This window comes from Prinia subflava, chromosome 11 (assembly GCF_021018805.1).
Source record: "Prinia subflava isolate CZ2003 ecotype Zambia chromosome 11, Cam_Psub_1.2, whole genome shotgun sequence".
In the NCBI taxonomy this organism is placed as follows: Eukaryota; Metazoa; Chordata; class Aves; order Passeriformes; family Cisticolidae; genus Prinia; species Prinia subflava.
The window spans coordinates 21,077,647-21,090,483 of NC_086257.1; the positions used below are offsets into that span (position 1 = coordinate 21,077,647).

The window sequence follows — 12,837 nt, forward strand, 5'->3', positions numbered from 1 at the left end:
CATAATTGCTTAGAAAAGGTTAAAAATAGCTTGATTTTTGAAGCCTGCAATAACAAAATGAGCAGCTCCACTAATTTCTGGTATATGGAAAATGCCTCGTGCCATCATTCTGAGAATAAGATCATTGTTCAATGACTTTACCATATATTCTGCTGAAATAATATTTTCATCATAAAACGGCTAGAACATAGACTTTATATTACCCACTGATCAACTTATACAGCATTAAGCAGTAACACAATATGTCCTTTAGCAGCCCACAATTCCTATATTGAACTCTGGTTAAGTTATTCTTGTCGAAGGCAAAGGAGCAGGGAACAAAGCAGAAACTGTGCAGCCTGGAATTAGGCAGCTCCCAAGGAAAGCGTCCAATTGTAGCAAAAAAAAAAGTCACATATGTGAAAAACTATCTATCTATTTAAGAATGCACAAAGACCAAATTCATTATCTCAGCTATTCAGACTAACCTTGGAATGTGGTTATACAAGCAAGAAGCTTATGGTTTCCACTCTGAAATCCAGCCCTGAACATGCAAGTTCCATTTTGAGGCACTGAGTACAAGTACAACAAAGCAAGTGCCATAACCACTGTGCTTCTGGAAATGGAGCCTCACAGCTAAAAGAAAGTGTCTAGATAAAATGGAAATAGTTCTCTCAACTGCTCATTGATTCACCCATTAACGTCGGGAACATCACATGGAGCAGTCAGTAAAACCAACCCCCCAAACACCAGACAGATGTTTGTAATCAGAGTTTACTGCTTGGAAAAGAAAAATTAATTTCATTCCTTCCTTCTTACATATTAAAATCTGACAGTGAACTGTTAATTAGCCCATTTGCCCCCATGGCCAAATTCTTGAGAGGAGCTCAGCAGGACTCTGCTCCTTGTCGCTGCAAACTGAATTTCAGCTTTGACTGACAACACAAAAGGTAACTCCATCACCTTCTCTGATTGAGAAGCCATCTAACATCTCCAAACCATATCACATTCTAGGAAAGGAAGCTGAACACTAAAACATATGAAGCACTTCAGGCACAGATGGGATGCAATGGCCTGTAGGAGTGACTGCTCCTAAAATTTAGATTAATCTAATGAAAGCTCACACAACAAACTGAGTCACAGTCTGTTGTCTGATATCAGCAAAACCAGTCCACATTAAATTAGCAGTCATTCCCTATCCATCTGCATTTTTATACTCCTGCTGCTTCTGGTACAATCAGCACAACTTCCACCTCCCAAAATCCAAGTTACACGCAGGAATCCATCAGAGTTATTTTTACCTCCTCCTATCTTGGTTTGTTTTCTCTGTCCAGTTATTTACCGTCTAACCAGCCCCTACAGCTTTTACTAATCACATCTAGATTTGAAATATGGTAAACCACCATCAAGTGTATAAGCCAAATGGGAACTCTGATGCTTAAACTTAAATATTTTGGATCAGGTTTTGCTGGACTTCATACTTTTCCTACTCTGAATTATGTGGGGAACTTTACCTACACTACAGGCCCAGAAAGAGGAAGAAAAATTATTACTTATTATTCAGCTCATATGGATTTCTCGCTTACCCTATGACCCTCACAACAATATTTGTCTCCACAGACAGCCAGCAATTTTAGTGTCAATGGAAAAAATTTAGCCCCAGCAGTAAGTGATTACTGGGAAAGAGCTGCCATGTAAATGGCTTTATTTAAATCCATCAAAAATATGAAGTGACAATTGGTTCAAAACAGAAATACTGTTTGAATAAATGTGTTTTCCCAATCAAAAATAATCTCTGCAAGCTTGAGTTTTTTATTTCTCTCTGAATCCACTCTGGTCTGTACACAGTGCCAAGTTTTGCTCCACAGTAAGCTCGGAAGTACATAAAAGGTAAAGGCTGATATTGTGAATATGCAATGATGATTTTTTTGGGATTTAATCCACACTGCGTTATCAAGAGCTGTTCGGTTTTTCAGGACAGAACAGGCTTGAAAATATGTAAAATGAACAGTTAACAGCTATGTGAAACACTCCTTGTCAGTGACTTCTCAAAGTCAAAAAACTGTAAGAGAAACTGTTGATACAAATAAAGGAGTCCCGAGCTCACCATTTAAATAGACAATAATTTAAATATTGCACATAAATGTTGCTCAGTAGAATGAAGCTTTATGCATAACCTGTTTCAGCCCCTCACAAGACTTCTTAGAGTTGTATTGGCCAGTCATTCTCAAAAACAGCTACTTTGACTCAGAAATAAACTTAAAAATGGAACAGTTTTGGAGTTTCTATATAGAGAGCAGACATATACAACAAATAAGCAGCACGGCCTGCCTCATATCTGTCCTTCCAAACCTTGTGCCAACTGCTCATATGGAGTAGTGATCTACTTGCAGGAAGAAATCTAACTCCCACACTGATACTGTTGACTGTAACACTTCCACTCCAATAAAAAAAAGAGTAATATTGTGTTTTATCATCAAAACGTGCACCGTGCAAGATGAGTCTTAACCTTGCATATGACCCACAAACTGTTAAAGTCATTTGGATAACAGGTTTTAAAAGACTGACAGCCTGGTGATTTGCAGCTAGATTTTGTTTCCACTGCTTTGATTTCAGGGTTAGCCAAATGACTTTAGCACACATTATTGCATTCCTCTCATCAACGGTATCAAAACAACTTCAAGTGGTAGTAAAATAAAGACCTCCACCTCCACAGCTCAGTGAGTCCCAGCAATTATTAAAGATTCTTCTTGTTGTCCAACCATATTCCCTAATTAACACTAAAACTAAACCATACCTTTTGTTTGGCTTGAGGTTTGTTTGGTTGGTTTTAGGGTTGGGCTTTTTGGAGTATTTTTGGTTATTTCAAATAGTTTTGACCTGTTAAAACGCAGGATTTTAGAGGAGGATGTTCCTCAGCTGCTTGTATTCACAGGGTGGATCTAAGTAATGTACACTCTTGGGAATCACAACTTTGCAAGTTTTAATTGAAGTTTGTGGTTCAGTACAAAGTTAACTTTAAAGGAGGAAATGTCATCCATTCTATCAGAGATGCTGCACACTGAAGTGAGCTCGCTGGAGGACTTTTCAAACCTGTTAACAAATGCAGATTGTCTGCTGAGTTCCTAATGAAACTGAGCCAGCAGCGCTGCTGACAAAGCCAGTGGCCAAATTCCACCCCGAGCTCCTTTCCCAGGAATACAGCACATCTCCCCTGGCTCGTGGAGGGCTGCTCTGTCCAAAATGCAGGTGCAAGGAAATTATTTCCCCTCCTCTGTAAGAAGAGAAAAGCAGGAGCCACCAGGCTGCAGCCACCAATGTCCCAGGCAGGGGACAGAGCCCAGTTGTCCCCAGCTGGCAGAGCAGAATCTTCCTATTTCTAACACATTAATATTTAACAGAATAAAACTTTGAATAAGTAAAAGAAGCAACTCAGTCTCGTATAGTGGCAGAACTAATTAACACCTTAACACCCCATTTGGAGCCTTTCCTCCTCTTCCCAAACACCTATTCCCTTGTGTTGCTCTGACACCCCTCTGACGGCATTAAAGCAGATTATTTTAACCATTTCAGATAGCCAGCAAGGTTTTGCCTCTGTTGCCACTTCAAAAGACACCTGCACCCTCAGTCTAACAAAAATGACAACAACAACCATTCTATTCCTTCTTGTGCCATGTTTTACTGGGTGATTTTATTGCACATCAGAACAGGGCTCCCTTCCACTCCTGTCTCCCACTTGCCCTGCCAAGAGGATGTTTCTGTCAAGCAGTGATTGACAGTTCTTCTGGTCATTTTTATTCCTTCTGGAATAATGTCACAATGTACTTGAGAAACTTCTGTCCCAAGATTTTTAAGGCTAATTATAGACTGGGTTGCAACCCATGACACTTTCAAAATTCTTGTACAAAACCAGTTTGGAATAAGTATGCTTTTTTCCTTGTTCCCTAGTGACCTTTAATGCATGCATTAAAGTGATTAAAGATCACTTTAATCAGTTTTCTTTCCTTAAATTACAGAAGCCAGAATCTGGCATTTCAGTTCCTCCAGCTACAGCAACACTTCTTTCCTATTTCTCTCCTTCCACATAACATTACAGTGCAAAGAAGTCATTTTACCATACCATTTTCATGAGTGCTTAGAGAGCATTGCTTTTCTTTATTATGTCCCCTGTAGAATATTTTTCACATCCAGTTCCAGCACATGGGCATATGTTTTACACAGAGTTTCTAGAGACTGTTTTGCAATTACCAAACTCTACCAGGTTTCATTATTAAGTTCCCATTCAGAGAGCAGTTACTGGAAATTTCCTGAAGTTCAGGAATTTCTCAGCCCTGTTTCCACAAACACATACCAATTTACCTTTCCACACCACAATACCTGCACTAGCAGAGAAACAATATGAAATTTAGTGATTGTGCAATTTGAGTTTGAAAGTTAAGAATCCTGTACGTTTTAATAACAAGAACCTACTGAACTAGCTAAGTGAAAAATTAAATCCAGGGAGGTAAATGCATTAAATTTTATGAAGCTTAATAGTTAAAATTAACCCATGAAAAATATTCTGCCTCTCCCTGCTCCACAACGAAACTGCTATCACGTCTTGCACATGTGGCGCTTCTCAGGAAGTAAATCTATGGAGCAAGAGGTGTGACAGAATGAAAAGGAGAGATAATTAAAGGGCAAATTGGTCTGCTTTGCTAAAACAAATGACCCAGGGCTTGCTGACCTTGGCTGGGACCCAAGGGTTTGCATTTTCACATGGATGAGCAGCTGTTCCGGAACAATTTCCTCAATGAAACAAGCACAAACAGGCTCCCTGTCAGGCACACGTGTCTTCTCCCTCCACTTGGTTATTCTCAAAGCAGCTTACGGACTAAACAAGGTGATGACAAGGAGAAGAAATAAAAAAAAAACAAAACCTGGATGCTTCCATTCATCTTCTTTCCTCCACAGCAGAGCTGTGGTGAGGATTCTTCCCAGCCTTTTGGCCACAGCTTAGAACTCTTTGTTAGCACAAGCAAACACGAGCATATCAGAGCATTTCATAAAAACCCTTAAACCAGGATGTAAAGAGCTTTCACATGCCAGTATCAGCACAATTTTGAACTGCACTCTCTCCTAGACAAGAGCTAATTCGGCCACTAACTCAACTCTGCTCATGTACAGTACAAGGCAGAGTCAACTCCCAGGTGTCTATTCAAATTCCTAGGACACAGGGTCTTAAATCTGCTGCTGATCAGGATCTAAACACTTTGTCCTTAGATCAGTGTGAGTTTGTAAATTAGAGCAGCTCCCCATTAGAGAGAAAAGGAATAGCTTTAACAGTATTAAGTGCTTGAAGGTTGACAGCTTTAAAAAGTTTCTTTGAAGAAGTCTGAAACGGCAAAAAAAAGTCCCACTCATGCTGCATTCAACCTGCCAATGGCAGGGTAGCGAAAGGTGCTAAAATAATGTTACCTGTGCTTTGATAAACATTAAGAAATGTGTTCAGCAGTTGGCCATCCCCATGGCACCAGCTTATCCCTGAGACAGGCAGCAGATAGAGTTTTATCCTGCTTATCCCTACAGATTTGTCAATATTTTTGAGACTACCTCATCTACACACCAAGATGTGAATAAAAGGATGCCTGCCACAAGCCCATTCACATTCTGGTACCTCAACTGCTTATTTTTTATTCAGATCACAGTTTAGTAGTATGAAGTGATTCCTTCACCTTTGAAGAGTAAAAAACATTACCAAAACCCTCAAGTCTAACAGAAATGGCTCCATGAATTTCCAATTATCTTGGATCCCGCAACAAATGACTATTTAAATGCAAATGGAACAGCTAAAAGAAAAAAAAATCAGCCTGAGAAATCCTGCAGGTGCATGGCTTAACTACTGAGCTCAGTCACCTCTGAACATGCAAACACAGGGTTTGACAGTGCAGATTGAAGCACTTTTGATGTAGGTAGCACACACTTCTTGAACTCCTTGTGACTTCTATGACCACTTCATGTTTTTTCTAAAACCCAGGACTACAAATATAACAGTTCTTTACTCACTCTCACAGACTAAGTCGATTTGCCGTAAATACAATTAAAAATAAGATGCCAAACCGATGCAAGCTATAAAAAACACACTGGTGTCTCGGGGTTTCAGTGCACAATCATTGTTGAGCCCAAACTGCAAACCCCAAGCGCTCGAATGACACGTTCAGCCCTTGGACTCTGCAGCCACAGACCCGACAGGACCGGCCACACTCCAGTCTGGGTTTGACTGATGCTTTCAACATGTGCAGACAAACTCACTCAACCAAACATCCAATCAAACTGCTCAGAAAGCCGTGCCAAACGCATCCAGCAGACAGCTCCTGGAGCATTTTCTGGCTTATTTACAGCACGGCACCTTTGCTGTTTACACTGGAGCCTCTTGAAAGGCGCCCGTGCTGCCGGTGTTTGCTGCCTGACCTGCCGCGCACAGCGGGAGCCTCGCGCACGTCCAGCCTGCAGTCAAACAACTGCACCCCACGCTTTCATGTCAGAACCACGAGATTCCTGCTCAGCAGCAGGCTGGTTTGCCATGTGTGTCTCCCAGATGTTGTATCCTGGTTTGGGGCATATTCTAGAACAATGCAGTAACCTGTAAAAACAGGAAATTAACTTAAAGCTATCAGTTGTCCCGAACATGCCCTGTCCAAAGCTGCCACAGTACTGCAGCAGTCACAGCAGCACTATTTCAGCCGAATTCTGAGAGGAAATTAGATTAAATGCTCACTTCTGTCCACCACAGAACTATGAATTAATAACTTTTCAAGCATCAAATGTTTGTTGTTTCAAACGTGAAGTGGTTTGAATTTGGAGAGACTCATCCTGAGAGCACGAAGAGCTGTCCCGCCCCTCATCTGCCATCCTGCACCTCGGTTTTGGGGTCACCACACTTCACTAATTTAACAAGAAGAGAAGAGTCCAGACAAGGTCAACAGGCTGTTCAGCAGCCTGGCACATCCTCTCCTGGTGAATCCACAGCTTCTCCCCCTGCCGTGGGGCTGGAAGGGAAGGAGAAAGTGCCAGGGGACAAGGACCCAGAGCATACAGCTACACCAGTGACAAAACATCAGTGACCACACTCTGCAGTGAGGACATTTAAATTTACACATTATGAGAAACCTGGACAATCTAAAGCTCACTGAAGTCTTTTAAAAAGATTAGGCAAGTAAACTTGTTCAGCCACAGAGAATGGAGCTGGACAAGGGGGATTCTTCAGGTCTCTAACTGCTCTTCAATATTCCCAGATGGGGTTTGTTTCTTTTCTAAACTAGACCCATACAGCTACCATTCTAGAGTTTCAATTTACAGGCAACATTTTGGAGCAGAACATTTTTTGGTTTTTGTTGTTTTGAATAGAAATGGAGTATTTTCCTGTCCTAATCTGAATAAACAAGTCAAAGCCTTTTGCTAAAATAAACCCTTTCTGATGGTTGGCTCACCAGCCGCTACTGCAAAAACACTTGCGAAGAGTATGTTGCAATACTTCAAGCATTGAAAATAAGCATATTCCCATGGCAATTCACCAGATGGGCTACAGATTGTAAATCATAAATGTCTAGACTGAAACACAAGAGACAAACATCTGTCTAAAATCAGTTGACTTGAATGGCAAATACTGTTAAATAAATTAGGACTACTTTGGAAACAAAGAGAACAACCAACTACTTGAAAACATCTGAAATTAATCCATTAGCACACAAGCCACAACACAATAACCTGAAACTGGAGAGACATTCATTTCGTGAGGAATATTAGCCCAAGATGACATCCTGACATCTGAGGCAGGAGCACAAAAGCGTTTCTGTGACCCAGCACCACGTTACCCCACAAGGACTCACGAATCCATCCCCAGAACATCTGGCTGCAGCAGGGTTGTTATTCCCCTCGCTTCACAAGTGAAACTGTGGGACAAAGTAATGAAATGCCTGACGCAGGGTCACACAGGAAGTTTGTGGGAATGCAACTGGACACAAACCCAGAATAGGATTTAGGTCATAAAGCAATACTTAAGCCTGACTAAAACTTCAGACTGCAAAAAAAAATTGTAGGGTATCGCAGAAAAAAAAATGTTTAGGGAAAAAAGTAAGTCTTCCATGTATCTACTATCTTCTTTTTCCTTTGCATAACCCTTTGTTTTATGACAGAAATGTGCCAGAACGTCCATGGATGAACAGACAGAACAGCACTACCAAGAAGTGTGAGAGAGAAGAAACTTTGCACAGAAAACTGCAGCCTGGCCTCTGAATGAGGCTGCAAGAGAGAAAAGGAGACCACGAAGCTGAATTCAGAAATGGGGAAAACCCAGCAAGTAATACTGTCAAGCCACACAAATGATGGGAGATCTCTGTCAGCATCAGGCTTCACTTTTGCATTAAAAAATCTCATTTATTGTTTTTACACAGCTAAAGCTATAAACAAGTAAAGGAGGATTAGGACCCTCCAGATCAGCTTCCCACCAAACCTATATAACTTTTAATCACAGCTTAGTTTCAAGTCAAACAGATGTTCCAAAATGAAAATTATTTTACTTCTGCACCAGTTATCAACACCATTTCCATTTGCATACAATATGCCATTATTTGCCTGAAAGAAACAACAAACCATGCGAACATGACTAAAAATGTTATTTTTCCCTTTTCAATTTTGAGACAGCTCTTCAACACATTCTAGTGATATAAATGCTTTTTGGGGAGTGTGTGTGTGTGCATGTGCCAGCTTTCAGCCACATTTATAAAAGGGCATTCACTTGCAGAAAGTTTTGTTCTCTGCAACAGGTCTATACAAATACTGAACACTCAACTCTGAGCACAATCTCCATCAAAGGCAGCAATAATTATACAACACCACTTTCCTGCAACAGTAGAAGAAAATGCTCCAATTATTCACAATATAATTATTTCATCCCCATGGCAACACCAGAAGGACTGTACAATCAGCACCAGATCCAAACCTGGCCAACAATGAAGTTACACAGAACATTCTCTTCCACCTGCCCCAAACAAGGCAGCAATTAGGTGATGGCTATTCTTCACCTGTCCACCCACAGGGAGAAATATCAGCCACTGAAAACTGAGCTAAACCAAACCTCCGAGCCTCCCTCCCCAGCCAGCACTGCCACAGTGTCACCCAGCACCATCACAGGGCTGACGAGTTTTATTTGTGACATGTTTGGATCCTGAACTTCAGTGAATCATCTGAAAGTCTCTGTTTGAATGTGCTCATCAAAAACACAGCAATTAATATCCACCTGTCACAAACAAGCACTCTTTGTCGTGTGAGGGTGGGGAGGGAATGAGAATCATCAGCACTGGTGGTTCTCAGGTGCATGTTGGGCTATTTTGTGAGGCTGTGGTGAACTGCCATCTCCCTGGAGTAAAAGCACATTTCATATATACATAAAATATACATATTTTTCATTCATGCATATATATATTCAGTAAGTATTAAAACCAAATTTCACTACATATTAATATTCTCTGTCCCTGTGTTGGGAGTTTTATTACAATATTGCACTTACACAGAATTAATGTAGAAAAAATGCAAGCTAAAATGTAAAGTATGACATTCAGCACAGGGCTTGGAGATGCTGTTGGTGAGCCCAGGGCTTTCCCAGCTGAGGTCTGCTCACCAGAGGCAGAGCCATCTCTTCCTTCCTTCACAGGGGTTTCACAATTTAATTCCCATTAAGAATTAAAAAATTAAAAGCTGCATCTTAAGTGGAGAAGTCTCAAGCAGAGCATTTTTTCTCCTGGATCAGAGAGTGCAGCAGCCAGGTATTTCCCTGAACCAGGGAGCTGCTGGAGCACCAGCTCTACCTGAGCCTCTCCTGACTGATGCTGCTTCCTGAGCAGCTCCAGTGACTGAAGCTCCATGAAATCCCCATTTGTGTCTTCCATTGCCTACCTGCCTTTGCACTGAAATGAACTTGCACTTCTCTCCTTTAAAAATGTTGCTTTTTCCCTCTCCACTCTATAACAGAGGAGTCTTCTCTGTTCTATTCTGAGCTATTTCCATTCCAACAGCCTTTCCTGAAATCCCTCACTGCCCCATCTCCTTCGAGCCTCCCCTTCCCTACCCCAAACAAAACCCATTTCCCAAGCTTTTCTCACAGCTTGTGCTCACAGAGCTCCCATTCTCTTGGCTGCTGGTCTCTGAACATTCTGTAGTCATGCCAGGCTAAAGGAGGTGCTCAAATCCCACCTGAGAGGCACCTGAACCCCAGCGAGGCACGGGAAGCTGGTTATGCTGACCCTGGTTCCTCCTCGCGGCTCCAACTCCAGCAGACTCTTCCTCAGCTGCACAGTGGCTGTCCCAGAGAGGCACTAACTCACTTTTTCACATCCTGCTCTCATTTATAAACATTCAAGGTGAGGAGGAAGGCTGTGAGTCACCAGGTTATGCTTGAAGGGCCCTGTCACCCTCCCCTCGTTTTCACTTCATCTCTCACATTTCTAAGCTGAGCCTTTGCACAGAGCACGTTAGTTGACTTGTGTTTAAAACATGCCTCTGGGCTACTGACAGCATTGCATCCTTCAAAAAATAAGTCATAAATTCTTATTTTCCCATGTCCCCAGATAAAAAAATCCTAGCACACAGCATGATGTACTGGGAGAGTGAGATCCTGCCCTTTCTAAATAAATTAACTGTCAATGAGAACCAAATATCATCTAATTAACTAAATTATTCTAATTATTCAAATAACACCTCTAACCGGAACAGTTCTAGGACAGTCTCTCCATAGCACATTTGAAATACTCTGAATTTTCAGGTGCATTAAAGGGAGTTTCTTGTTGGCTATAGCAACTGCGAAACTAATTTACTACCCAAAACATTCATCGTGCAGCTTGATGGAGATTAAAAGCCCCCTTTCCTCCAGGGAGGGAGCATTTCAACTGGCCATCACTCTTCAGAGCTTATTAAAAAGTTTTCAGACACACAAATGAAAGGTTTTTCTTTCAGCGTCCCCAGGTCCTCAGCGTCTCCATCCCAGCAGAGGAAGCAAAGCTGCGCCTTGAAGGGGGCTCCTCCACTTGGGAGGCTCCATGGGTGCACTTGTGTTGGAATAATCCCATTTTTGGGGCTCTTCCTGGGCTGAGGAGGTTGGCAGAGGGATTACCCACCAGCACAGGAGCCCGCCACGACAACTCCACCCGCAGGGCCTGGAATGTGCAGAAAGGAGCGGGGCTGGGGAGAAGGGATTTAGCCACTTCACAACTATTCCAGGAATGCTCTTGATTTCCTCTTAACAACCTTAGGTTGAAAAACTGTCCTCTGAATTATTTGAATTTCTACTTCAGCTCTATTGTTGGGATCTAACATCTCAGTTAGGAAAGGAAGAGCCCAAGGGTGAAAGGAGGGGAAGTGGCAGCTAAGAAAACACAGTAGTGTGATTTTTTTCTTAAAAAATCCTGCCACTTTCAAAAGGTAAAATTCTAAAATGTATCTTTGGTCATTGTGGTTTGCACATGCAGACAAGTGGAAGGACAGCTTGTGCCCTGACAGAAATGGGGAGCACAGCAGCCTTTATTTAATCTTAGAATCACAGAATGGTTTGGGATGGATGGGACCTTTAAAGCTCATTCAGTTCCACCCCCTGCCATAAGCAGGGACAGCTTCCACTAGACCAAGTTGTTCCAAGTCTCATCCAGCCTGGCCTTGAACACTTCCAGGGCTGGGATAAACTGACTGATTAAAACACACATCTCACCTACCTTGTTTCATTTTATTTATTTCAAAGCAATTAAAAAAAATCTTTCCTAGCATTTCTGCACTCAAACAACCATCCACCTTTGATGCAGTAGAAACCGTAAATTCTGTTCAAAACCTCTTGAGTTTGGATGGTGTTTCTAAGTCCCCAAAAGTTCATACAGGTATAACTGTGCAACCTGAGGACTGCACCCACAACCAAAGTGCTTCACTCTCCAAAGTGGGAAGATTCCACAGTTGTGTTCCTCCTTTTCTTTCTCCTCACATCCACTCAAGCAGTGAAAAGCATTTATTTGTTTCTAAACCATTTCAGTGACCAGGCAGCACTGATGAAGGTAAAGGAATACCTGGAGTCAGAGCTGCTGCACATCCAAAAGTATCTGACAGGGAGCAAAACAACTCACTGGGTCATACCAGTTTGTGCATTAGCCCTCCCAGCACACAATTAAAAAAATAAAATAACAAAAACAATTTGTCCTGGTGACTCAGAGTCTCCATGGCTCGAAGAAAGCCCTGTTTCTGTAACACTGCATCATGCTGGCTTCTGATCTATTCTCATGGGGCTCAGGCTCGTGACTCAACTGTTTTCCCTTGTATTTGCTCATGCAGTTGCCCATCAAGAAGTTACTGAAATCTGCACTCATCATAAGGTTTGGCTAAGAAGAAAATAATCTAGAGAATTTAGTATCACTGGAAAATATAAAAAAAACCTCAGTATCATTGTTACTTTCTTTGGAAGTCCAGAAATTAACGCTCACCTACCTCTCTGGTTAAAGACTGCCTTGTTTACCACAAGTCTTTCTGATGTTAAAGATTGCAATGATGTTCAGCAGCTGAGTTGCAAAATATCAGAAAAAGGCATTTTGGAGAAACACATCTAATGCACTGGCTGCTTTATTTGCTGGGAGTGCTTGACAGGTTCATTTCAATATCTTAAACTCAGAGCAGTTTTACTCAACTTCTACCAAATTTCTAAGTCTGCTGTGCTTTTATTTCAGATCCAGAAATAGAGTGCTGGCCAAGAAAGATGATGCATTCAGAAAAAACTACTTCATGCCACGGACATGTATTTCTCCAACAATCTTCTTGTCTTTATTTGCAGCATCCCTAAAGACCTAATAC

At 41.6% G+C, this 12,837-nt stretch overlaps 1 protein-coding gene across 4 annotated transcripts in view; it reads right to left on the reverse strand.

The window, feature by feature from the left end:
* The window catches only part of FNDC3B (fibronectin type III domain containing 3B), a 186,064-nt gene that overhangs the window by 94,679 nt on the left and 78,548 nt on the right, over positions 1 to 12,837 (reverse strand). Inside the window, exon 1 of one of the 4 annotated variants that reach the window (XM_063408246.1) lies at positions 10,210 to 10,272. The exons of the other annotated variants lie outside the window; for them this stretch is intronic. The gene's annotated coding sequence lies outside the window, so the exon portion shown is untranslated. Of the gene's footprint in view, positions 1 to 10,209; positions 10,273 to 12,837 lie in introns of those variants that run through there. 4 annotated transcript variants of the gene reach the window in all.